The sequence below is a fragment of the Candoia aspera genome, chromosome 1, assembly GCF_035149785.1.
Source record: "Candoia aspera isolate rCanAsp1 chromosome 1, rCanAsp1.hap2, whole genome shotgun sequence".
Taxonomy (NCBI): Eukaryota; Metazoa; Chordata; class Lepidosauria; order Squamata; family Boidae; genus Candoia; species Candoia aspera.
Window position 1 is genome coordinate 186,077,764 of NC_086153.1, and position 27,304 is coordinate 186,105,067.

Below are 27,304 nucleotides of genomic sequence, written 5' to 3' on the forward strand. Positions count from 1 at the left end.
CCTCTCCCATTTACAAATCATTCTATTCTATTCCTCTGCAGCCTCCTGCACTTCCTATTTAAAAAAAAAAATGCGCATACATGGGATTTTTTTTTTGTCATTAAAACCCATGGGTTTAAACTGAAGTATAAGAAACCAAAACAGCTTTAAATTGTAGAATGGAAAACTAAACACTCATACACATGCTTCAACCACCTCATGACTAAGAAAATGGAAATACCTCACACTTTGCCCATACGAATTGCTGAAATTTTCTTCTCCTTTGAAAACACAATTTCTTTGTGTTTTGAACACCCAAGAGTATAATCCCATGCAGTCACATATGAGGCTAATAGGATAGGCAACTACACATTCTATAATGGACCAACAAACCTGACTTCTCCAAGATAATAGTACTGAAAATGTTACCCAGGTGGGTAATGAAATGTGAAATTAAGTTCAGAGAACTCCTACAACTTAACACTCCAACCCTAAGATAGATAGATAGATAGATAGATAGATAGATAGATAGATAGATAGATAGATAAATAGATAGATAGATTCTCTATCATTGCAACAATTTACAAGTAGTCCTTGCTTAGCAATGGTAATTGGGACTGGCAACTCTGTCACTAAGTGACGTGGTTGTAAAGCACGATGTCATGTGACCATGCTGACTTACAACGGCAATTGTGGCAGTCCCAGTTACTGTTATTAGGCAAATCCCTTGTGGTTGTTAGGCACAAGGTCATGTGATCACCATTTGCAACCTCCTGCCAGCTTCCCCATTGACTTTGTTTGTCAAAAGCTGTCAATGAAGGTCACAAATGGCGATCTCGTGACCGCAGAGCACTGTGACATTATAATTGCAAGCTGGTTGCCAAGCCCCTGAATCGGAATCACTTGACCATGGGGACACTGTGACGGCTGCAACTACAAGGACCAATCGTAAGTCCCCCTCGTTCAGTGCCATTGTAACTTTGAATGGTCACTGAATGAGTGGTCATTCAATGAGGACTACTTGTATCAAACTGTAAGAATTATCAAAAACACATAGCAATAGGGCAGTTGTGAGGTTTGCCTCTTGGAGGGCTCCCACATCCATTCCTATCCTTAAAATCCTGGAAAACTATGCACACACATAAAGGCCCACCCATTCTGGTGATGTTATTATGCCATCTTGTAGTAGTCAGATCCCAAGAAAGTTTCAGTTGACCCCAGGGGAGAACAATTGCCTGCCTGCTCCTCAGTTATCTTGAAAAGGAGCAATCTGCTCTCTGATTCACAAAAAAAGTCATTACGAAAAGACTGAAAAAGTCTATGCCCAACAAACGGAGAGATTAATTGGGTTCCAAAAGTAATCCAGTTGCTGCCATTTCTGTAACCTTATTCTTTAACATGTCTGTGAAAGCCTGGATTCAGCTTGTTGTTAGCTGTTCACATATCAATGCAGAAACCCAAAGAAACATGCTAGTTTTGTTGATAAGAAGAAGTTAGGAGTATTGCATAATTTGTTTTTTTCATAGGAAGCATTCTAATAGGAGAAAGAATGGGAGGAGTCACAGATGCTGGGCTGGCATTAGAGATGGAATTTTAAACTCTGGGGAAAAGAACTGGGAAAATGGAAGCAAAGGCTAGCAGTTAAGAGCAACGTGGGCTGGTAACCCTGAGCTGGAATGGCAGTGTTTATACAGCCGAAGGCTTCTTATTTGGAGAAGATATGCCCTGTCTATCCAATGCAGATGGTTATGGTGGGGGTCAAAGATGACAGAAGATCAAAGGTTTTACATACCCTGAGAAAAGATGGCTTCCAGCCTGACTCACAGAGGGAAAATTGCACCAGTATCTGTAAACCAAGTATAATGGTATTGACTCATTTGTTTAACTGGGTTCTCTTTATCTAGTTTTAGGATTTGTGTGGAGAACAGACCACATTTTAGGTCATATTTATGCAGAAATATTGAAAATTCAAAAGGGTTCACAAACTTTTTAAAGTACCGCTGTACTATACATTTTGACACTTTTTGTTAATGTAATGTTACCTCCTCACCATTCTGTTCATTTGAAATGAGCATGCAGTCAGAAAAGGGTTTTTTTGTACAGTCACTGTGTAGTACTGTGTGCTACTGATAATAAGCTAAGCAGTTTGTGTCCCAGGTATGTGCAGTGATAAGGAATCTCTTCCATGGCAGCTTATCACTACACTGTTCTCAGGCTTTCCTGGTTTATTCCCTGTTCACATATAGTACAAGATACTCTTTAGTTTTCACCTTTCTTCTCCTGTGTGGCAGATCTAGCAATTAGTGTAGAATAAATTTAGAAGCTGCAGAAACTAACCAGACATCCTATTAAGGCCAAAGAACACTCTTTCAATGAAAAATAAGTATGCAAAAAAATGGAATGTGAACTCTACACATTATGTACTACTACATATAAGTAGTCCTTGCTTAACAACCACAATTGGGGCCAGCTAAGTGACATGGTCATTAAGCAAGGCATCATGTGACTGCAATAGACTTATGATCTCATTTCCACCATGGTCATTAAGTGAGTCACTGTGGGTCTTTAAACAAGACATCATGTGACCACGACTTGTGATTTTACTGCTGTCTTCTCCATTGACTCTGCTTGTTGGAAGCCAGCTGTGAAGCATGCAAATGGCAATCACATGACCTCAGGATGCTGCAATGGTTGTAAATGTCACCTGTTGCAAAATGCCTGAAACTTGATCACATGACTGCAGGGACACTGTGACAGTCTTAAGTGTGAGGACCAATCATAAAGTTACTTCTTCAGCACCATCATAACTTCAAACAGTTGCTGAACAGGGCAGTCATTAAGCAAGGACTATCTGTACTTTTTTGATATAGGAACATGGAGAGGACATTGGGATAGGGAAAAAGTGTATTTCATCACTTTATGAAAATGGAAATTATATGCTGCTTAATAGTCAGCTATGATTCGAGCAGCTTATAAGTAAATTATACAAATGTATAATAAATTCTTATTTTATGGCTTTTTAGAATACAATTTAGAACATGGTTTTCACAGAAAAGGAGGAAAACTCCATTTGGACAATCAGGAATTTTAAGGGTTTCAATTACATTTGTAATAGTTCTTAAAAAGTAACATAGGGATTAACTATAGCAGGTGCCTCCAGCCATGTAAGCTCCAGAGATCCCCATTAGATTGAAAATGCACCCACAGTTGACCAGTACATTCATCCCTTCTATCTCTACAATGATTATTTGTTCCCTCAAGGTTAAAAAACTAAGAAAACAAAGCTGGAGTCCTATCAAACTGCACTTCCATCTTGCCTAGACAAGCCAGGTGTTAATTTCATTCTCTAAATCAGTGTTTCTCAAACTTGGCAACTTTAAGATGTGTGGACTTGAAGTCCACACATTTTAAAGTTGCCAAGTTTGAGAAAAACTGCTCTAAATGATTGTTTTGCTTGTCACAGTAGTAGCCAATGTCCAGGACTACTGAGATATTTTGAGCTCATCCCACTCTGCCACGATTTTCTTTTCCTCCTTATTATCCCCACTGGCAGAGCAGAAGTGTTCTGCTGAGCAAGAATGTGAGATTTTTATATTACAGTATTGCTGCCCACAAGACCAGGTGTGTTGATTCCCTTCCAGTAAAGGATGCTGAATCAGAGCAATTGTGGCACTTCTCTGAAGGAAGGACAGACCTTCTGTAGCATGGAAAAACACAAAGGGGTGGGGGGTGGGGAACAGACCAATAGTCAACACCCAAAGGATGGTGCTGGCATCCAGTAGAAGACCAGCAAACCTTGTGCAAATTAGGCATTCTGGTGGTATGGTAAAATACTCCTAGGGACTTACTGAAAAATAGATACCTGAATTTAAAAAAAAAACTTAAAAGGAAAATGGTGTTTTATTCAAAGAAAAGATAAATGGTAATTATTATTTTTAACTGTTGATATTAAAATGGTAACATTCCCTTATGATGGATGGATGGATGGATGGATGGATGGATACATACATACACACACACACACACACACACATACAAACATACACACACACGCGTGCACACACACAGATCTGTTCAAATATCAGGGAAATGGCAGCTCCCATTTTTTGCATAGATCTATGCATCTGATTCCATACATGTTTTGTGTACATAGAGCAGTATGAATCAAAATATGTCTGGATTTCAGTTGATAAACTTGTATGTACAAGCTCAAAAACACCCCCAAATATAATACATTGCAACAGGAAGATGTAAAAAACCTCCCTATTCAGAGACTTTGCTGTAAAGGTATGTTGCTGCAAAGGTATGTTGCTCAAACAATCTGAGATTTTCAGGGCTTGTTACTACATTCCACCTCCCAAACCCTGGCAGTAACTCACTTCAACTGCCAAAAGGTCATAATTCCCTTGACCCATCCTTCCCATCATCAATCACGTATGATACCTACAGTCAACCTTACTCACGTCCTATCTGAGCCAGAAAACTGGCTAACACAATCCTAGTTGGCCCAATAGGACTACCTCCCAACTCACCCATCAAAATCACACATCCACACACATACTGGATACAGTGCATACAATAACCTGGCTTCCTTCCTGCTTCTCTCACCAGGAGCCTCATCACACAATAAGTATAGTACAGCGGGCCTCAATAGGTGCAATGAATATGATTTCCTATGAAGATATGTTTTTTTTAGATCATTCCAAAATGTAGGAGACCCTAAAAGCAATTAATATAATTTTGTATGCAATTCCACAAGTTAAAGTGCTGTTCAGATCCCCTTATTGCTTGGCTGACATGAAAAGGACTCTTTCATACACAAACTATTACACTCTTCAAAGCAGATGTTCTGTGGAAGATTCATTGCAGTAGTATACAAAGTAAATCAGTCTCCTATTGCTAACAGTGATGCATTAGGGCTATCCCAAGACTCTTTGGTACCTGAGCCAGTGCAGCAAATTATGCCTCCAAGTCAGGGGACACAGTATTCAGGGCTAACTCCTTTTGTGACATTTGGGTCATGAAATCCCACAAGCACATCTCTCTTCCTCTGTCAACCCCCCACCCCAAAAGATAGGTTAAATAATTCACAATTTGATGATCTTTCAGAATACTCAAAATTAGATGACTTCTGGTTAATGATGGGGTATCCAATTATTTCAGTACATCCAACCTCAGCATAGAGTCCCTCTTTGGGGGAGATGGGCAGTGACAGAAATTTGAAATATAAATAAATAAATCTCTTAAAAGATGTAAATAAATCCATCAAACTCAGTTTCCATCACTAGTAAGGTATTCACAGCATGAAGAAAAGCCAACAAGACACAAAATTATATTTCCAGAATAAGTGATCCCATTCAGGCAATCAGCATTTGTTTAGGTAGATCTACACCTGTGCTTTTGCAGAATTTTCGGCTTCTGTTTCAGCTGAGAAAATGGTCTATGTATTTCTAAAAAAAAACCCATAGAAAATCTGCAACTGAAGAATATTTTGCAACATTGAAGGTGAGGGTTTTTGCCTTGCATGATTTTGTTCTTGTATCTTGCTAAAAAGAGAATCAAAGGGGACCCAGTTCTGCCAGAAACACTGCCTTAGCAATTTACATGGACAGATATAAATCTAAAACTGCTGTAATTTAGGACAGAAATGCAAAGCTACTACAGTTGGGAACAGTGAAACCAATGAACCCGAATACCTGGCCAGTTTCTTCTCCAGGTACAATTTGTGGACAACTTCAAAGCTCTTCTTTTTCAAGGTTCAAAAGATTTAAACAGACTTTGTCTTGGCAGCCCTTTGAATAGGAAAACATCCTCCAAAAGCAGGATTTAAAAACTAACTTATTTCTTCTAGCACCCTCTCATTTCTCCTCTTATATGTCTATTTCAAATTTCCTTCCATACGTTTTGTCCTTCTTTCACCTCTATTCATCACACATTGGTGATGGCTCCTTAAAAGTCTATCTTCTCCTTTCATTCCAGTTAGGATATTCAGTACAGACTAGCAATTTTGACCTTCTGACAATAACCCCAACAGGCTCATGAATCACATAATTTTTGAAAGTCTGCTTGGACTTGTGCTTTTTTTTCCTATAGCTGACTTGTGTAAAGTTACTGTGTAAGATAAAATAATATTATGATATATTAGACAATAACATATAGTTTTATTAAGCAGTTCACTATTCCTATAAAGTGATCCTAATTTGACTTAACACTATTCTCCTTATCACCACCAAAAAGAATGAATTGTTTAATGGATCTCTTTGGACTCTAATGTAGGCTCAAATTGTCACATCACAACGAATTCTAAAACAGAGGTACACAAAGGATTACATTGATTTATTGAGGATTTCCACGAGAATTAATTATAGAATCACCCAACCATTGCTCAGGTGATAAATCAGTAATGCAGACAAGCTTCATAATGCCACAGGAATGGCTGGGTGATGCAATACATTGCTAGGGCAGACATGTTCATACCAAATCATATTTGCAAAATTCTGAAAACAGATTCAGTGAAAGGTACTTTGACCTTAACCATTATTTTCATTAAAAATCTATCCTTTTAATGACTGACTAGCTTTTTACAATTATTTGAATAGCAGTTAGTTTTTAGAACCAAACTGAACAGGGTAATTATATTTTGCATGGAGTTTATACTTCATTGAATTATAGCAACCATACCACTGTCAAAGAAATGACAGCTCTGAATATTTTCCATTTTTAAACCTTAACTATTTCACTTGTTCAAGTCAAGTAGCATTTTAAAAAACAAAACCAAACAGAGGGCACAGACTGGAAAATGCAATGCAGTCACATTTTTGTTTGAAATAAGCAAAACATCTGTAATCACTGAAAGACAAACTTATGCACTGGAAGATTGTAGCCTTTCCTACTGTCTAGGGTAAAACTGCTGACAACATAGACCCTTGAATAATTCATCATAACACTGTCCACAATGCCATGGGTTGGTCACAGATTTCACAGAACTAAGCATCTATAGCTGCTTTGCAGTCTTGAATTAAAATCTTTATACCCATCCAGTGCATGAGAGCAACACAGAACTTGCTTGACAGGAAAGTAATGTAATTAACCACACTAATATACATACTCTCAAGGACTTCAAAGAAAACCCAATGTACCTTCTCCTTTATCTGTAAAACACCCTATTAATTCCACTACATCTAATCATCATATTTCTTGTAGGGCTGTAAACCCGCCTAGAGAGTAGTGCAGTAATTTTAGAATCTGGATATTTTTGCTCACTTTTGAACAGCGCCACTTTGTTGTAGAAAAAATATATAGACTATATTGCAACAGCAAAAATAATAAAATTAGTACCTAACTGTATTTATCCAGTTGTCTGCTTCTTGATATGGTTTTAATGACAATTATCATTATCATTATTATTATTATTATATACACAACAACATGAAATCACAGCCGCCAGTTCTTTAGCTGGTGCTGGCCTTCATTTGCATTGAATTATTTTCAAGAAGGTAGAATGCCATAATGTATCAGTGTAGTATATGTGTGGATCCAAGCAGTGTGGCCTTCTGTAATTGACAGATGGAAATTTTGTCAATGTGCAGATTTTCTAAGTGCTGTACAAGGTTTCTTGGTATGGCACCCAGTGTGCTGATAACCACTGGGACCGCAATGGCCGGTTTATGCCATAAATTATTATTATTATTATTATTATTATTATTATTATTATTATTATTATTAATTAAATTTACAGTATATGCCACCTAACTCCCAGTGATCCTGGGTGGTTTATAATTGTTAAAACATCTTAAAAACAAAAACAATATAAAAAACACAAAAACAGTACAAGACAAAGGGACAACAATGGCAGAGGGGAACAGAAAGGAAAAAATGGGCATCAATCGTCCTCTCCAATGGTCTGGGATAAATGAACTCCATTCTGATTTATCTTTTATTTATATAGGATTGTAGAGTCCACAGTTTTGGTGGTGCTGTGCTTTAAATGTTTTATTATGGTTTGCAGTTCCTTTTTATTGTTTACATCCAGCCCTGACATCCACTGATATAAGGAGCCTGATAAATATTTCAATAGCTAAATAAAGAAGTGTCTTTAGAAGCCAGAGAGCTTAGATGTACTGGATAGGGATAATAACAACCTAATTGCATTACCAAAACTAAGTCATTATTATATGGTCTTAAAAAGTCTTTTTGAATAAGAAATGATGCATAATTTAAATCAAATCACTATGTACATATATATTGTACATAAATACACACACATACACAGGGGAATGATCAGAAGGAATTTCTTTTTGGCCAAATATTATAAAGCAGAAGGATATCTACAATAATATATTCAAATACAATGCACATATTTTGTATACATGGATATAACAACACAAATATATTGTACAGGAGCTTCTAAAATGGTTTGGAACAAAAAAGTTTTGAGTGCAGACATAGAATATATTCATATCTTTTCTCAGTCTTAGTTTTTTTTAGGGTGCAGTTTTTTCTCATTCACAGTAATCAAAGTTACATTACTCATTTAGATCTGGTTCATCATCACCATCAGTTATTTTGAAAAGCACTTAAAAATGAATTGAAGCATTCTCCCTATGTAAAATATTTGCCTTCATAATGTACAGCTTATTTGAAGCATAAGGTATTCCCAACATGTACAGTACACCCTAAAGTATCTTCACTGTTTTTAATTAACTCCTGAAAGTTGGCTTCAAGAGCATTAATATTTTGTGCTGTTGCATAGCTCATATTTGTAGCAATCATGTTTTCACTAGTTGTGCAACTGTATTTGCATATCCAACACCATTTGAATGGTGGTCAAGGAATACAGACAAATTTGACAACATGTTACACAGAGGATGGGCTGACAACAGACAGCCTGAGCGACAGATGGCAATTTTCGGAAGATATTTATAAATCTCAACATTATGAAAATTGGATAAAAACACAGCTCGACCAGAGAACTAGGAAGGTTACATTTATTTTGTTTAGGATTACAGATGATTTTGAATCTTGCAGATATGAAGAGCACATACCAATATCACAAAATAAACTAAAGATTTTAAAATGAGGGTATTTTAAAAATTGCATAGATGCAGAAGAGAAAATGTATACGGTGCATCTTTCCCTAATTGAGTTCTGAGCAATACAGAATCCACAGGGCATTATTATTCTCAGCATGAAGTTCAGAGTGTTTCTGGTGCTGAAGAAAGTGAAAAGGCATACTCCAATATGAAGATTTTGTAAACAGATAAGAAATGCAGGGTATTTCTTATTTGCTGTAAATAAAGCATAAAGAGAGGAAATTATATATGCAGACCTGTTTCATATTGAAATAATAATCAGTGTCTATAGCACTTAATGTATTAGACTAAGACCAGGGAGACCCAGGTTTAAGCCGACTCTCAGCCACAAAAGCTCATCGGAGAACTCTGGACTATTCACTCTCTTCCAGCCCAACCTTTTTCAGCATTTTTTTGGTGGGGTGCAGTGTGGTGGGGAGAGGGAGATGGAAGGGGGAGCAGCATGTAAGCTATCTTGAGCTCCTGAGAAAATTGTGTGCCATCAAATTGTTTTCAGCTTCTGGCAACCACATAGATTTTCTCCTTGATGATAAATCCCTAACCTGATCTCTCAGGACTTCCAAGAGTGCACTCATCGCCACTGTAACTGAGTGCATCCACCTTGCTGCTAGTCATCCTTTTCTTCTCTTTCCTTCCACCTTTCCCAGCATTAGAGCCTTTCCCAGAGAGCTGGGTCTTCACATAATGAGTCCGCAGTAGGATAATTTGAACTTAGTCATTTATGCCTTGAGTGAGAACTCTGGGTTGATTTGTTTGATGGTCCATTTGTTTGTTTTCTTGGCAAGGTATAAATTTAACCAATAAAATTAATTGTGTCTCATTACCATGTCAGAAATTTAACTGTGACTTTGGGGTTCTTAATTGGATCATGCTTAAGTATTCCAGACCCATAATGTAGCCAGTGAAAATTCTGAACAGCAGAAACTTTGTAATATATGATTTTAGGAATATTTATTTATTTATTTATTTTTATCTATCAAATTTATCACTGCCCATCTCCACCACAAGGAGGGACTCTGGCAGTTCACAATAAAAATACTTAACCACAATACAATATAATTAATATGCAATAATATCAATAAACAGTAATATATATATATATATATATATATATATATATATATATATATATATATATATATATAAAACACAGTTACTGGCTGAATAGTAGTAATGGTAATAGTAATAATAATAACTGTAGGACAATTGTTTTACTTTTGTTAAAATCAACAATACATTCAATATGAGAAGCATTTATAATCCCATTTGATATTCCTGCTGTTGCTTACTCCTTTTTTCTTTTTTTTTTGGTGCCTTTGAATCAGTGTTGACTCCTGGTGATTGCCTGGACAAGTCCCTGCAGTTTTCTTGGTGAGGTTTTCAGAGGTGGTTTGCCCTTGCCTGCTTCCCAGGGCTGAGAGAGAGGAACTGGCCCCAGGTCACCTAGCTGGCTTCGTGCCTAAGGTGGTACTAGAACTCACAGGTTTCTAACCTGGTGCCTTAACCACTACACCAAACTGGCTCTACTCCTTCATTAAATGCAACTATTTTCAATCTTCCAAATTATAATGATCTCTCCTTAAAATGTCAACTAAGGCCACTTGATAAGTACATCAGTGACCTTTTATTTTTCTTTCTTTGATTTTTGTAGGACAAAAGAACCAGTCAGGTAGATTCAGCACCACAATGGTTTATTTGCCAACAGGAGCATAGAACCTTCTCTGACTGTTTCATGCTGCTGTATTAAATGTATTAAAATGGATGGTGCTCAGTTCTTCTGGGTGTTCAAGTTGTGTAACTGGTGCTTCTTCATCCTGGCTTTCCTTTGTGCTATTTGCATAATTTCTCGACAAGATTTCAGGGTTGATTTAACTTTATTAGAAATGTACATTGATATGTCAGCAATGTATGTGTAAGTTAGATAGAAAAGTTGAAAATAACTGGTTACACACACACACACACACACACAAAGACATGCCAGTTTGGTGTAGTGGTTAAGGCATAAGGCTAGAAACTGGGAGACTGTGAGTTCTAGTCCTGCCTTAGGCTCAAAGCCAGCTGGGTAACCTTGGGCCAGTCCCTCTCTCTCAGCTAGGAAGCAGGCAGTGGCCAACCACTTCTGAAAAATTTTGCCAAGAAAACTGCAGGGACTAGTCCAGGCAGTCTCTGAGAATCGGACACAATTCAACAGTGTGTGTATGTGTGTGTGTGTACACATACATACACACACACAAGAACTAATATTTATTTTTTTATTTTATTTTATTTATTTATCATATTTTTATCACCGCCCATCTCCCTCATACAGGGGAGAGAATAGAATAAAGAGAATAAAGAAAAACGAAGGAAATAAGAAAAGAACAAAGCTAATAGTGCAGAAAAGAAGAAAGAAAAAGAAAGAAAAACATTATAAAGAAATTACTTCCAATTTTCTTTTACAACAGTTATAAATATAAATGTAAATTAACCTGTTACTCTATGGTTACAGCATTGCTTACATTTGTCCATAATCCATTTTTTTCCTAATCATCAAAACCATATGTCATCATTTCATTTTTTTCTGTTTCGCACAAAAAGTCAATAAGGGGTTTCCAATCAGCATTAAACTTAGACAACGTCTTATCTCTAATTAAAGTTGTCAATTTGGCCATCTCAGCAAGTTCCATCATCTTCACCATCCATTCCTCCATTTTGGGTAAAGTGGAAGAAAATAACTGGTTGTTAACTGGTAGAAATTGCCACAGTAGTGTCCCTCTTTGTCCATTCACATGGTGTATGTGCTTGCAGAGGGATCTGTTTTAGTGATCAGCACAGGCATTGTGATGGGGTGTGTGAGGGGCAGGGGGAAATGTCCTCTATTATATTTATAGATGTCTCTAATCAAAGAATTCTTGGCAGTATGTTGAACTACTGAAACTTCAGAGAATTGTCTGATGTCATGCTTGCCAAGTAAAATTTGTAAACTGGGATTGTATGTTACATGCCTATGTATTATGGAGAGTTTCCCTTATTCTTATTGTCTTCTTGGTGATAAAAAGAAAAGTGGTGCACATATGTACTGCCTTGCAAAATATAAATCTCTAGGACTAGGACATTTCTAGGACTAACCTCTCCTTTAGGAGGTTAGCCCTAGTTGAGGACAGACATGTATGTTCTGAATGTAATTTCTGTTGTAATAGATCCCCTGAAGAAAAAGCTCATTCTTGAAACATGTCTGGACAGATATTTTGCAAAAATGAATATGTACAATTGTTTTCTTTTCCTTTTACCTCCATGGTCTGGTGCATTTCCTTCTCTATTGCTTCTTTTATAGCAAAGGCATCTGGGACCCCAGTGAGCCTTGTGACTCAACAAAATTTCTGCCCTAATACAATTTTTAAATAAATCCTTTTAATTAAGAAAATTGGAAGCTAGAATGCTGCAAAATATCTAGCATCTTGATTATTTCTAAAAATGCACCCAAGTTTTGCTTAGAACATAAAAATAGGGTTTATTTGGTTTGAAAATGTGCCCACTGCTTCAGAAAAAGAATAAAGGTAAGCAGGAATAATAGAGAACATTTTGCATCTATGTGGGGGAATTGGAAGAATGGCAGAAAGCATTCTGCTAAATGGGCATTTTGTAGTGGATTATGTTTCCATAGAAATCTTTTTGTGAATGTGAGAGTGTTCACAATATACTGCATTATCAAACATTCCAGATGTGTCCACTAGGCCCCAAAGTTTCAGGACTCCTGGTATACCATATACCTGAACTAAACTCAGTCAGGATTGTTTCTTTTTTCTGGATTTAGACAAGCTAGTTGTAGAAGCTAAATCCCAAAACAGCTAGTTTTTTTTCAGGTGGCAAAAGGGCTGGTAAAGCAGACAGAGACAATGGGAGACAAAATCCCTCTTCAGACATTGGATTTTTAAAATAGTGTAGAAAAAATGTAGCAGTTGTAAAAGGATATCTGAAGCAGACATGTAACTTGTATTAATTTGGACTTCAATATCCAGCTGAGCAATATCCAGTTGGATTCATCACAGGCATTTCTGATTCAGGTCTTCCTTATCACAGAATCAGAGCACAAACCCCAATATCTTTTACTCATTTTAAAGAAAGTAAACCCAAAGAAGATTAATCTAAAGGCTGTTCAGAGTGACCTTAAAATAAAGAAATAAAATGGGGCAAAGGAGGCTCCTGTCACCTGTCAGCATTTGGGGAGGAGAATGTGCAACACATCACTTCCTTTCCTATTCTGGTGAGTTGGACAATACTTCTTTCATTAATTTTGCAGTATCACCCTAATGAAAACAGACGTACACAGTGCATACACGTACACAATGAAGTACACAGGAAAACAACAACAATAACCCCAAATCCACATTAAAACAGCCCATAATAATTAGATGGCTGCCCACAAGTACACCACAGGCCAAAGGCCTGTTGAATCAGAATGATTACAGGGCATTCCAGAAACAGAGAACAATATGCCATGTGCATTTCCAGGGACAGCGTGAGTGTGGGGGATACTATTAATGGTTCTCTTCCTTGGCAGTATGAAATAAAAAATGGAGCATGTAACATTGGCAAGACAAAAGAGCATGGCAGCCATTTTGAATGTTTGGAGGGTAGGGGGGCATAGATTGCTCCTAGCTGCCATCACATTGTTCCAGGCAAAATCACTGGGCCAGCTTCTATACTGAGCCATTACTCTGAGTGTTTGATTCAGAATGGTCTAGATTTCTCAAAGCAATTTTTCAACTTCTGAGGTATACACCAAACACAGCTTCAGGAATGGAGGTTGAGATGCTGAGGGTTGAAACCAGGGCTTAGTTTGTAGTTACTAGCTGCTAGCTGAAAATAGTTTTTTTTTTTTCTTTCCATCATTCTGGTGCCACATAATCTACTGTACATATAGCTTTCCATTCAAGTGGAAGCAGGTCATATAGTTAGAGCTGTGTTCTATAGACTTATCTCCCAAACATTTCTTAGGCTATGAGCAAACAATGACATCTATGAGGCAATGATTTCAAGTTATAGACTTTCAGCAAGATATTGTTTCTTTGTTGAGTGGAATTAGAAACTGAGTTATATGCATACTGAGAAACCTGCACCATAGTTCCTCTTTTTGATATCATCTAAACAAAGAATATTTACAAAGTCAAGATTCAATATGTTATAATTGGTAGTTCTTCTAGATATACCGTAGTTATACAGTATTACATATAGAGTATATCTCTACCCTTGTGTATTGGAAGCAATTACCAAGGGATCATACTTACCATGTTATCTGGGAACAGTTTGATCCTGTTGGACCTGAGGAAGTGGACAGGATCCTCCGGACAGTAAATGCCACCACTTGTCTCCTAGACCCATGTCCCTTCTGGATGGTGAAGGCAGCCCAGGAGGTGACATGTGGCTGGGTCCAGGTGATGGTCAATACATCCTTGAGGGAGGGGGTGTTTCCAACTGCCTTTAAGGAGGTGCTGGTAGAAACCATCGCTTGACTCTACTGAACTGGATAATTTTCATCCAGTCTCCGACCTCCCCTTTTTGGGGAAGGTGGTTGAGAAAGTGGTGGCATTACAGCTCCAGAGGGTTCTGGAGGAAATGGATTATCTAGACGCCTTTCAATCAGGTTTCAGGCCAGGATATGGGACGGAAATGGCATTGGTCACACTTACAGATGATCTTTGGCAGGAGCGGGATGGGGTAGTGCATCCATCCTTGCTCTTCTTGACCTCTCAGCGGGTCTCAATACCATCGACCATGGTATCCTTTTGGGTCAGCTCAGGGAGTTGAGGGTGGGAGGAGTGGTTCTGCGCTGGTTCACCTCCTTCCTCCAGGGCTGGTCCCAATCGGTGGTGATAGGGAGTGAGAGATCTGACCCTCAACCCCTCCTTTGTGGGGTGCCACAGGGTTCGGTTTTCTCTCCTCTCCTAATTAACATCTACATGAAACCGCTGGGTGAGATCATCCGCCACCATGGGATGAGGTATCATCAGTATGCTGATGATACTCAATTGTATATCTCCATCCCAGGTGAGGTAAGTGATGCCGTAGCTGCCCTTTCCAGGTGCCTGGTGGCTGTGGGGGTCTGGATGGGGAACAACAGGCTTCAGTTGAACCCTGGTAAGACGGAGTGGCTGTGGGTTAAGGGCTCTGCCGTATCTGGGACTTTGTCATCTTTGGTTCTGGGTGGGGTTGCATTGCCCCAAACAGACCCTCTACATAACTTGGGGGTCCTCATGGACTGACGGCTCCTGCTCAAAGAGCAGGTGGCAGCTGTGGCCGGAAGGGCCTTTGCACAGCTTCGTGTTGTGTACCAGTTATGCCCTTTCCTGGATCGGGAGGCCCTTCTGACAGTCACTCATGCCCTTGTTATCTCCCATATAGACTATTGCAATGCACTCTACATGGGGCTACCCTTGAAGAGTATTCGGAAGCTTCAGCTGGTCCAGAATGCGGCCACACGGGCTATTTTTGGTGCCCCTAGAAGGGAGTATATAACACCTTTGCTTCACGAACTGCACTGTATACCAGTTTGCTTCTGGGTCCAATTCAAGGTGTTGGTTATCACCTTTAAAGCCCTACATGGCATGGGACCAGGTTACCTGAGGGACTGCCTCTTCCCCGCTTCATCAGCCTGTTCCACTCAGTCATGCAGAGAGGGCATGCTGCGGACCCTGTCTGCAAGAGAATTCCATTTGGCGGGGTCCAGGAGGCAGGCCTTCTCTGCAGTGGCGCCCACCCTTTGGAACATCTTGCCCCCGGAGGTGAGATTAGCCCCATTGCTCCTAGCCTTCCGGAGTGAATTGAACACCTGGTTCTGCCATCGGGCTTGGGGCAGGGAGGATAATAGTCATACTTGGGGTTGGCTAGTGCCTTGAAGTGCCCCTCCTACGCAGTGACTGAATGAGACCATAGCCATTGGGATTTTATTATATTTGGTAGTTTTTAAAATTGTTTTAGTCTATATTTTATATTGGAATTTTATTATATATTTTATTTATTTATTTATTTATTTGTTTATTTGTTTGTTTGTTTGTTGCTCAAATTTAGCCACTGCCCATCTCCCCCAAAAGAGGGACTCTGGGCAGTTTACAGTAAAATCCAGTGCAAAATATAAACATTAAAATCTCATAAAACAGTTATAATAAAATACAGTAAATAAATAGAATCCAAGAAAGGTATAAAATCCAGGCTGGTGGGAGGGACTCTAGGGTGCGAGCCACCCCCAAGAATGGTTATTCACTTTCCCACCCCAGGCGAGACGGCAGAATCAGGTCTTCAGGGCCTTCCGGAAGGTCAGGAATGAGGGGGCCTGCCTCACCTCCAGGGGCAAGATATTCCAGAGGGCGGGGGCCACTACAGAGAAGGCCCGTTTCCTGGACCCCGCCAGATGAAATTCTCTTATGGACGGGGTCCGCAACATGCCCTCTCTAGATGATCGGCTGGGGCGGGCCGATGTAATGGGGATGAGATGGTCCCTCAGGTAACCTGGCCCCATGCCATGTAGGGCTTTAAAGGTAATAACCAACACCTTTAATTGGACCCAGAAGCAAACTGGCACTCAGTGCAGCTCGTGCAGCAATGGTGTTATATGTGCCAACCTAGGGGCACCAAAAATAGCCCACGCGGCTACATTCTGGACCAGCTGAAGCTTCCAGATACTCTTCAAGGGTAGTCCCGTGTAGTCTATATGGGAGATAACCAGGGCATGAGTGACTGTTCAGAGGGTTTCTCAATCCAGGAATGGGCATAAGTGGCGCACAACCCGGAGTTGCGCAAAGGCCCTCCTGGCCACAACTGCCACCCGCTGTTCGAGCAGGAGTCGTGAGTCCAGGAGAACCCCCAGATTATGCACTGAGTCTGTCTGGGGCAGTGCAGCCCCATCCAGAACTAAGGATGACAATTTCCCGGAAGATGAAACGCCATCAATCCACAGCCACTCTGTCTTACCAGGGTTCAGTTGAAGCCTTTTGTTCCCCATCCAGACCCACACAGCCCCCAGGCACTGAGAAAGGGCAGTCACTGCATCACTTACCTCACCCGGGATAGAGTTGTATAATTGGGTATCATCAGCATACTGATGATACCTCAACCCATGGTGATGGATGATCTCACCTAGCAGTTTCATGTAGATGTTAAATAGGAGAGGAGAGAGAACCGAACCCTGCGGCACCCCACAATGGAGGGGTCGAGGGTCAGATTTCTCCTCTCCTATCACCACTGACTGGGACCGGCCCTGGAGGAAGGAGGTGAACCAGCATAGAACTATGCTGCCCACCCCCAACTCCCTGAGCCATCCCAAAAGGATACCATGGTCGATGGTATCGAAAGCCGCTGAGAGGTCAAGGAGAGCAAGGATGGATGCACTGCCTCCATCCCGCTCCAGCCAGAGATCATCCATAAGTGCGACCAATGCAGTTTCTGTCCTATATCCTGCCCTGAAACCTGACTGAAAGGGGTCCAGATAATCCGTTTCATCCAGGACCCTCTGGAGTTGCAATACCACCACCTTCTCAACCACCTTCCCCAAAAAGGCAAGGTGGGAGACTGGATGAAAATTGTCCAGCGCAGTTGGGTCCAGCGATGGCCTCTTGAGGAGGGGGCGCACCAGTGCCTCCTTAAAGGCAACCGGGAACACCCCCTCACTCAAGGATGTATTTACCATCGCTTGGACCCAACCACACATCACCTCCTGAGCTGCCTTCACCAGCCAGGAGGGGCATGGATCTAACTGACAGGTGGTGGCATTCACAATCTGGAGGATCCTGTCCACTTTCTCTGGTCCAACAGGATCAAACTGCTCCCAGATAACAAGGCTAAAATGTGCCCTCGGTATCTCCACAGACCCTGCGTCACGCATGGAGTCCAACTTAGACCAGATCAGAGTGATTTTATCCTTCAGATGCTCAGAAAACTCTTCTGCACAGCCCTGTAGGTGGGTCACTGGGCCCACCTTCCCCAAAAGGGTATGTGTGATCTTAAACAGGGCCGTCGGACGGCAATCTGTGGATGCAATAAGAGTGGAGAAATACTGCCATTTTGCCGCTCTTACAGCCACAAGGTAGGCCTTAATAACGGCTCTAGCTTGTGTTCGGTCAGATTCGGTCTTTGTCTTCCTCCAGAGGCACTCTAGGCATCTCTTAAACCTCTTCAAAACCCTCAGCTCCTCCGCGAACCATGGGGAGTGTCGGGTTGGATGAGGCAAGAGAGGCCGCACAGGCGCGATCCTGTCCAAGGCCCCAGCCACTTCCCTATTCCAGGCAGCAGTCAGGGCCTCTGCTGGACCATGCAGCAGATCCCTGGGCACCACCCCCAGCTCCCTCTGAAACCTCACTGGGTCCATCAGTCGCCGGGGGCAGACCAACTGATATATATAGGTTTACAACATAAAACAATATATAGTTATTGTTTTATGTTGTAAACCACCCAGAGTCCCTCCGTTCAGAGGAGATGGGTGGTGACAAATTTGATAAACAAATACAAAATTTAAAATTGTACTTCTGTGTTGGAATTTATATAGAGATAGTTGGTTAAAGTAGATTACTCCAATTCTGTCAACACTTCAAGGCCATTCAGACCTGTTTTATTATTTTGTACTTTTATCTGCTACAGATGAGGACATTATCCACAATGTGGCAAAAGTTTTTGTAATAGCTTGCAAAGTTAGAGAGAAGATAACAACCACACAAACTGCCATAGTTTAGTGCCATGTTATTGAAGTATATTTAAACCTTTTTTTAAAATAACAGTGCATTAATTAGTAGTAAGAAGTTTAATTCTGTTTGTTAACAGTTCACATGATTGGCCTCTGGTTGTAATAAAGATAAACTTGAATTAGTGTAGAGGCTACTACAGAAAAGGTCTACCTTCTAACCCACAGTCCCTTCAGCACACACTGTAATATTCAGACCAGATGGGTGGAATCGTATCTAGTAAGGCAGTCCTTGATATATCCTAGTGTGATGCCATACAGTGCCCTATATAGATAACAAACCCTTTGAATTGGATCTGGAAGTGTACTGATAAACAATGCAGTGGCCTCAAGATGAACATAATTCTGCAATAGTGAGTTTCCCCAGGTAGCAGTCTGGTCACCATATTAGTAGCAGTTACAGCTTCTGAGTCAGCCCTATGCAGACTGGGGCACTAATTCAATTGTATCATGATAAGAGCATGAGTCAGTCAAAAAGCTTCCTAGTTCAAACAGAGCCAGAACTGATGTACCTGCACAAGCCTCCCTTGGCCATTGCTCGTACTTGCTGCTCAAGCAGGAGCTACAAGTCCAGGAGATCCTCCAGGTCACAGACCAACTCTTTTAGGGGGAGAACTCTTCCCTTCTAGGTCCCAATGAAGGTCATCTACCAGAGTGACCAGTGATGCTTCTGATCCATGACTGAGCCTAAAACCCAACTGGGAAAAAAAACCAGATAACTTATTTCCTATACAATTCTTTGTACTGATTCTTTACCATCTTCTGAACAACCTTGGTTTAAAACAAAAGGACAACAGTTGTCCAATACTGCCAGATCAAGAAATATAGTCTTCCAGAGAGGGTGTCCTACTGCCTTTTACAATGTGGGTGGCATAACACCTTCCTTCAGAGCAGCTTTGACTACTTCTTGAATGCAGCTGCACATGCCCCATCTAGCTGCCTCAGCTGACAAGGAGGGACTCAAATCTAACCCACAGATGGTAGACTACATGCTACAGAGAACGCTATCTATTTCCTAGGTTTCCATCAGCTCAAAAGAATCCCCACTTACAATGCAAGATGCTCTTCCAGTCTTCTCATTTGTTTCTGCCCATTTGGATCCCAACCAGATCAAATATGAGCAACTATATCTGCAGGGAAAACCACAAACTCATCTAGATGATCTACAGGCTCCTTATGCCACCTATCATTCCCCACAGAGTTTGGATCACCTTGAACATGACTTGCCAGAAATCCACAAACACATTACATGTGTGGCAGAACAGGAACTTCTCTCCTCTTATTGCCACTGAATAGCTTTCAACCAAGCACGTACCAGTGCTCAGTCATAATCACTTTTGACTGTAAGTGTTCCAACAATATTTTCAGTTCCATTCTTCCCATTACTTCTAGGAAAACTAGGAAGTTGCCCGAGATCAGCAACCAGGATGATGACTCATAATCAAGTATTTGGGCAGTCTGTTCCAAAGATGAACCAGGTATGACATGAAAATGCATGCCAAATTGTCAAGAAGTCAGCGAGCACCCCTTGGAAACACTCAACAGCTATCATCTGTCTGTCTGTCTGTCTGTCTGTCTGTCTATCATCTACATACATACATACAGAGATATGTGTGTGTGCGTGTGTATAGTTCTGTGTGTACATATACTGACATTTTAATGCCAAACAAAATTACCAAACGCTTGCAAAAATAAAAGGACTGCTTCTTAGTTATTACAAAAGTGATTACTTAACTTTAAACAGCTCACTTAGTAAAAGGTTTAGTTAAATGAATACAAGCCACATTAAGAAACGTTTATTAATTACAACGCCATGGACCTACTGGAGTACCAGAGTCACATGTTAGATGACACTAAATTGCTTTAAAGATAGACACTCTGAAGGACACTTTAGTGAAAACTTCACAGATAAATCCGCTTGTAATTTTGACCCTGATCTACTCAGATTTGACAGTATATATGCAGACACACAGAACTCTCCTTCTCTCCCTCTCTCTCTGTCACCATTCTGAGATTAAAAGCTGGTGAGAAATGATATGATTTAAATGTATAATTCACAAAGCAAAGGAATCAATTTATTGAGAAATTAGTATGCAAAACTTTAGAATTGTGGACCTATAATTTCCAGGGATATCCAAAGGGCAAAAGAATATTACTCTGCTTTGAGCCATCCCAGTGAACTAAAGCACTTCTAAGCTTCCATCATCAGCAACTTTCTAAAATTTGCTTGCAGCAGTACCTTCCTCCCATTAAAGCCCACTGAACTCCAAGTTAATCTGCTCAGAGGGTAAAGCAAATGTCTTCCTCATCTTAGTATTAACATTAAAATATCATCATGCCAAAAAGTCATTTCTAGCACCAAGTGTAAATGAGCAGACTTCAGCAAATAAGTAAAACTTGAATGCTACAATCTAAGTTACTGTATTGCAAAATTCCCCTCCTCAAACTCAGGGGTCTGATAGTGAGTTCATTTTACTGTTTCACTACGTACTTAACCCTAGACACAATGTTCTCTAGCTAGCCTCTTCCTCCCATGATTGCACTTCAAGCAGGTTTGGGGAACTGGATCTAGCCCAGAATGTCAAAATGCAATTCTAAACCAGGATTATAGAACCTTTGGAGTGAGGCAGTGAATAAAATTTTAAACACTGTGGAAGTTAAACAGGAAACTCAATAGATTTTTTACCTGATAAAACTCTAACAATAGCTTAGAGACCAAATGTGTCTCCTTGAGGAGGACATCCCATATACTAAGACATCACTTCAACTGGTGGGAGTGCCCAGTACCAAAAGTCTGAAGAAAACAAAAGTGCCTGAGCAGGTACAGTATACATCACTAGTTTTTTACATTTGCACATGTGATGAAGCAGTGTCTCCAAATAACATGCAACAGTGATTCTGAAGACTCCAACTTCTCCTCTGATGTATGTAAGTCTCTAGAACCAACAAGCTTGTCAGCAAGAAATAACTGACAGCTTGCAAGCCTATCATGTGTCCTAATCACCTTTCTGCAAGTGGCATGGCACCATCACAAGAGGATAGTACCTATAATCAAAAGTATGTATAATTCCTGTTTTTTTTATTCATGTCCTCTTCTAATTTATCTTGCACTTCTACTGATAGCAGCTTTCTAAAATTTCTTTTGCAGTACTAAAGTAAGATAGAAATGAAGAATGAAAAGAGGTCAAAGAAGAAACTACTTGGTGCACTTCATTAATGCCACTGGATAATGTTCCATCTAAATTAGATTGTTTTCTCTGTTAATAAGTTGCTTTCTGTGTATATCATTCACCTTTGACTCTGACTCATAGCATTTACAAAAACACACCTACAGCTTATTTTGCTATACAAAAAATTACTGCCAATTATATCCAAGACAACAAAAGGGTGTGGAGAATGTATCAGTTGGATTTTGCTTCATTAAAATGTCAGATGTGGACAAGGTTTAAAGACAAAGAGAAAAGAACAATGTCTACATTAATTCTTTACATTTATTTTTAATCAAGTGGAGTGGGGGGAGTAAAGATGACTAGAAATTTGTGTGATAATATGAGAAATAGTTTTGGTTTTTGAATAATGGAGCCTTATTGTTAATCAAGGAACCAGCTGGAAAGATGCTGGTCTCCTTAAAACATGGTATCATCATGGAAGAAAAGTCAAAAGACAAGTATTATCAGAACCAGAAATCATATACAAGCTTCTGGTTTAAATTTCATATCAGTGATAAATTCATAAAGTTAATCTAGGCAAATTTTGTTTCTGCTTCAGCTTCCAGCCTACAGCACGAGGAGGAAAGTGCTGCTAGAATGGACCCCTTCCAATGGTTAATATTGCAGCAATCCATTGTTTGGCAAAAAATGGAAAATCTGAAATCATGGCCCAGATCTGTTCCTTAGGGAGTTGTCCAATTATCTCTTTGGGACAGATTTGGACCAAGATGGTCCATCCTCAACTGGGGATTTCCATACTCAACTGGGGGTACACATATCAACAGCAGTTCCTATACATAAATCTATCTACTAACTGAATTGGATCAGTATTATCTATGTACAGTATGTATTGGAGATCCCATTAACTTTTTTTTAAAGTCAGCAAATCATTGGACTTTTCCACTGTAAAAACTCTCTTCCTTCAGATCATATTCCCCTCCTCCATCTGCTGTTAGTTGCTGCTGTTTATTTTTAACTCCTGTCCTAAACTCTTGAATACAAAAATGGTGCTAATTTTATTCTATTAATTTTACAAAAGTGTCATTTCTTGAACTCTTAGAACAATAAAAGTATTGAGAAAGCATCACCAAGTAGGCTTTATTAGGAAAAAGCCAGAGTTATTCTGAATTGCTTTCATGACTAAGCTAAATTTCCTTCTATTTTATGAAGCATCTCTCTGCCAATTTCTTGTCATGGTACTTAATTTACACCTTCAAGGTGAGTGCAGAAATCCAAGTCTTTCTCCTTTTGCACAGGAATCTACATATTCAATACAGTACTTCCATTTATTTATTCACATGCATACCTGAAATTGATGTATTTACAGAAAAAGCTTATTGGACAGATCTGTTATAATAAAAAAACATTCATACAAGAAACTAAAAAGTGTATGTCTCTATCGCATTACTTGTACTATTTTTGAATATGATTCAGATGCAGCCAGAATGGAGAAACAAACTCAACGGTACATTTTAAACAATATTGGCTTTATGTTTGCCTTATAGACACATTTAAACATGAATCCAAGTAAGCATCCCTTCTGTTTTATGAGGCACTAAATATAATAAAAAACTGAAATGAAACTTAAAATGAAAAGATTTGTAAACTTATATGCAGCCTGATCCTAGGCAAGTTTAATTAGAATTAAGTCCCTCAATATCCAAAGGATTATAGTTGTCAGGATGTTACATGATTTTCTGGGAAAAGACATACTGACTCACTTTCTATTTTTTTTTCTTTTTTTCAAATTTTCTCCTACCCCTATCCTAGTAATTATAACAATTTGTAATTTTTTTTCTAAAATACGAATTTCCTCAGCCTGACATATAATGCATATAGGGCTGAAGAAATGGGAATTCCCACATAACGAAATCTGTATTAACAGTTAAGAAATAACCAGTCAGCATAAAGCATTTTATGTTCTTTCCCCTTATTATACTGCATACCGTGCTGCCAACAACATATGCTAACACTCCATAAGGTTTTCACTTCCACCTCCAACAGATACCAAAAAGCAATATGTTTCTTCAATCCAGCCTCAGTGGTTGCCGGAGATACTCTTCTAGCAGCAGCAAAATTGGTTTATGCATATGCCATGCATTCTGTAAATTGAAGAAAATATGTTGTATTTATGTAACTGGACTGCTCTTAAAGTCAGTCATTAATGTGAAGGCTTAATACAATTCAAATGAGACCAATGTTGGAAAGTATTACATGTGGACATTTGTGGGATTTACTTTAAGCATACACAGTCTAAGCATCAACAGAACCATTTTTGAACATACAACAGAATAAAGATTCTGGAAAAAAATGTTTTTAAAATGGCTTCTAGGAAAATTTCCCTTGAGTATTCCTGGAAATTATTTTGAATCCTTAGAGGACTTAAAGTAGAGACAGTGAACACATGGCCTTCCACATGTCACTGACAATGTTGGTTAAAGCTGCTGGACCCTGAAGTTCAGTAGTATTTGGGAGGCCATTAGATCCCCAAACAGATCAAGGGGTGCAACTACTGTAAGTAAATATTGGATAAAAGCATAAACATTTGATTATTTGATTAGCTCAGTAGTAATGTTGGTGGGTTCTAGTGAAGGAAACAACACAATGTTTCATAAGCAACTTACCCACTTAAACAATTAAAGACAACAAACTTGAAATATGGTTAGTTGAATGGTCACCTTCCATATTCTTGTGCTCCATATAATAGTGCAGAACCTGCTGTTGTAATTGCCACATCCTGATGTACTGAAACCAGTGCTTCACACTGATAGCCAGTTTTTACAATCAAGTTAACTGTACCCACTCATTCTGATACGTTTGCTCTCAAGAAATAGGATAAATCAGTGCAGCAATATATATAAACAATAAGCATAGGGGTGTTTTGTGTTTCTTACACATGTAATAATGAACATATTTATTCCACCTTGAAATACATAGATGCATCAGGGTCACATAATGTTCCTATGAAACCTGGAATTGGGGTTATGTTAGTCAGTCACTAATGCAAAACTGGGCTATAAGGGCTTCCAAGGCATCCTTGTAACTAGCCATACTTCTTTTAAGAAAGCCTGTTAGGTCAGCAGTAGCAAGTGATGGGAGATACTAGAGCAGTTTTAAATGCTATCACAATTCCAATTCATTGAATCTAAAAAAAAAAAGACCAAAGTCTTAAAGCTGCAAATCCAAAACAATCCTAACTGAAGTCTCCAGTGAACCAATTAATTGCTTTTTCAAATTTTTCCTTATAAAACACATTATTGTTCAAAGGAACCCTGACCCTGAATGCAGAAGTTCCTACTTCAAAACTTATTAATTTTCGTTAAAAGGAAAAATAGGAGATGATGGGGAAGTCTCTGTAGCTGTACTGGTCAGAACCAACAGCCAAACCCAATGTTTCTACTCTATTAATGGACAGCAAGAGGGTATGTATAATATGGCCAGGAAGAGTTTTGAAACTTCTTTTAAAAAGTATTTTGTCCAGTTACTTTGAGCTATGATAGCTCTCTTCACAAATTTGATTTTATGCCATACATTTTTCTCTTTTACAGATCCACCTTCCAAACATTTTAGATATTGGGAGGTTCTATAAAATGACACATTTCTAGCTATTATTTTATTATTATGGAGATTTTATTATTATTATTATTACTATTGTGAAAAAATATTATTTCTCCATAATACACATCCTTGTCAACTACAGCACACTCTCAATACCGACACAGTAAATGACAATATTATGTTGGGGAGATCTCATCACATTTCTTGCTCTTTCCTGCTAAGTTACATGTATACAGAATTCTAGCTTTATAACATAAAACTGTCTACATCTTAAGCTTGCATTCAGCATCATGCTCCTTTAGGCTGCAAACCTATTCCCATGTATCAAGAAGAAAGCCTCACTGAAATCAATAGTATTTACTTCTGAGTAAGCACGTACAGTATTGCATTCTTAGAAGTTTGCCTTGCGTCAGCTTGTTCTTTTTTCTAAGTCTTATTTTTTCAGTTCTAATGCTTTTTTAGTGCAGTACTTACCTGTGACTTCTTAAGCCAGATCCTTTTTTTAGTTTCAAGTGTCTTTCATATTAATCTTACAGATATTGTCTCTTACACAGCCAGCTTCTTTGTTCTTTAGACTCTGCTTGCAACCACTTCATACAAAGATTTCTATCTCCTAAGAGAGCTGAAAAGCTTGTGATATTCACATTCTACTTTTCACAAATAGTTTCATCTACATGTGCATGTTTTATTTGACTCTTGGCATTTAACGCTCAGCAACTATATTTTCAGTGCTGTCTTACCTGTCAATTCCAGCATCATATGCCTTTCTTTTCTAGCTAAAGGATTGGGGAAAAGATACTTGAACTTTGCCTTTTTTTTTTTAATATCAGTTGGCCATTCAAACCCATTCCTTTACACCTCTTACTTTGAAGACCATAACATACATAGCAGCATTGCTTAAAATGAGAAAAAGTGAGCTGAAGAACAGGGGATAAGCTGCTCAGCAGTGGCCCCTTTTGGCCAATGAAATAAATTGCACAATACCAGACAGGGAAAAGAAAAAAAGAAAAACTTTCTTTTCAAATTATTCATTGACAGCCCTTTCCTTACCTTTCAAATTATTCTTTAAAAGATAATCATAACCCTAGTGCTTCCAATACTGATGTTTTCTAGAAACATATTGATTTATACACCTCCAAAACATTGTGATGCTGACATTCTAAAATTGATTATATTGCGCTGATATCATAAAGCATTTCTGCTCGAGCAACTCGCTTGTTCAGTGTGTTCACGGTGGAATGGAATCCCTTAATCTCTTCAGGTAAAATCCAAGGCCAGACTTCATTAGTGACAGAAGTTACTGCATGGACTCTGAAAAAAATAGCTAATTCTTGCTATATTCCATGCCTCACAAAGGTGTTCACTAAAACTGCCTTTGGGTTTTTAATGCTGATTATCAGTGTGCTTTAGGGGTACAATTTCAAGTTATATTCTTCATTTTGTGCTGCAGCTGAGGCCAAGGAAACTGCATGGAGTGGTCACCAAGAGTCAAGAATTTTTGAAGAATTTTTACCTTTAAAAAATGTTTGATTTTTTTTAATAGTGCTCCAAATTAATCAGAGAGCACATGTTAAAATCTGTAATTATCTTTAATAAAAGTTTTTACAAACAACCCCCTGAGTGGAAGGACTGACTCAAGAGACATTCTGTCTTCTTCCTCACATGAAACGAAAAGCATCTTCTAAGATGAGGTCTGGTGGGATATGAATCATCTAAAAAACAAACAAAGCTTTTATCTTGTTTTAATATGCAAATTG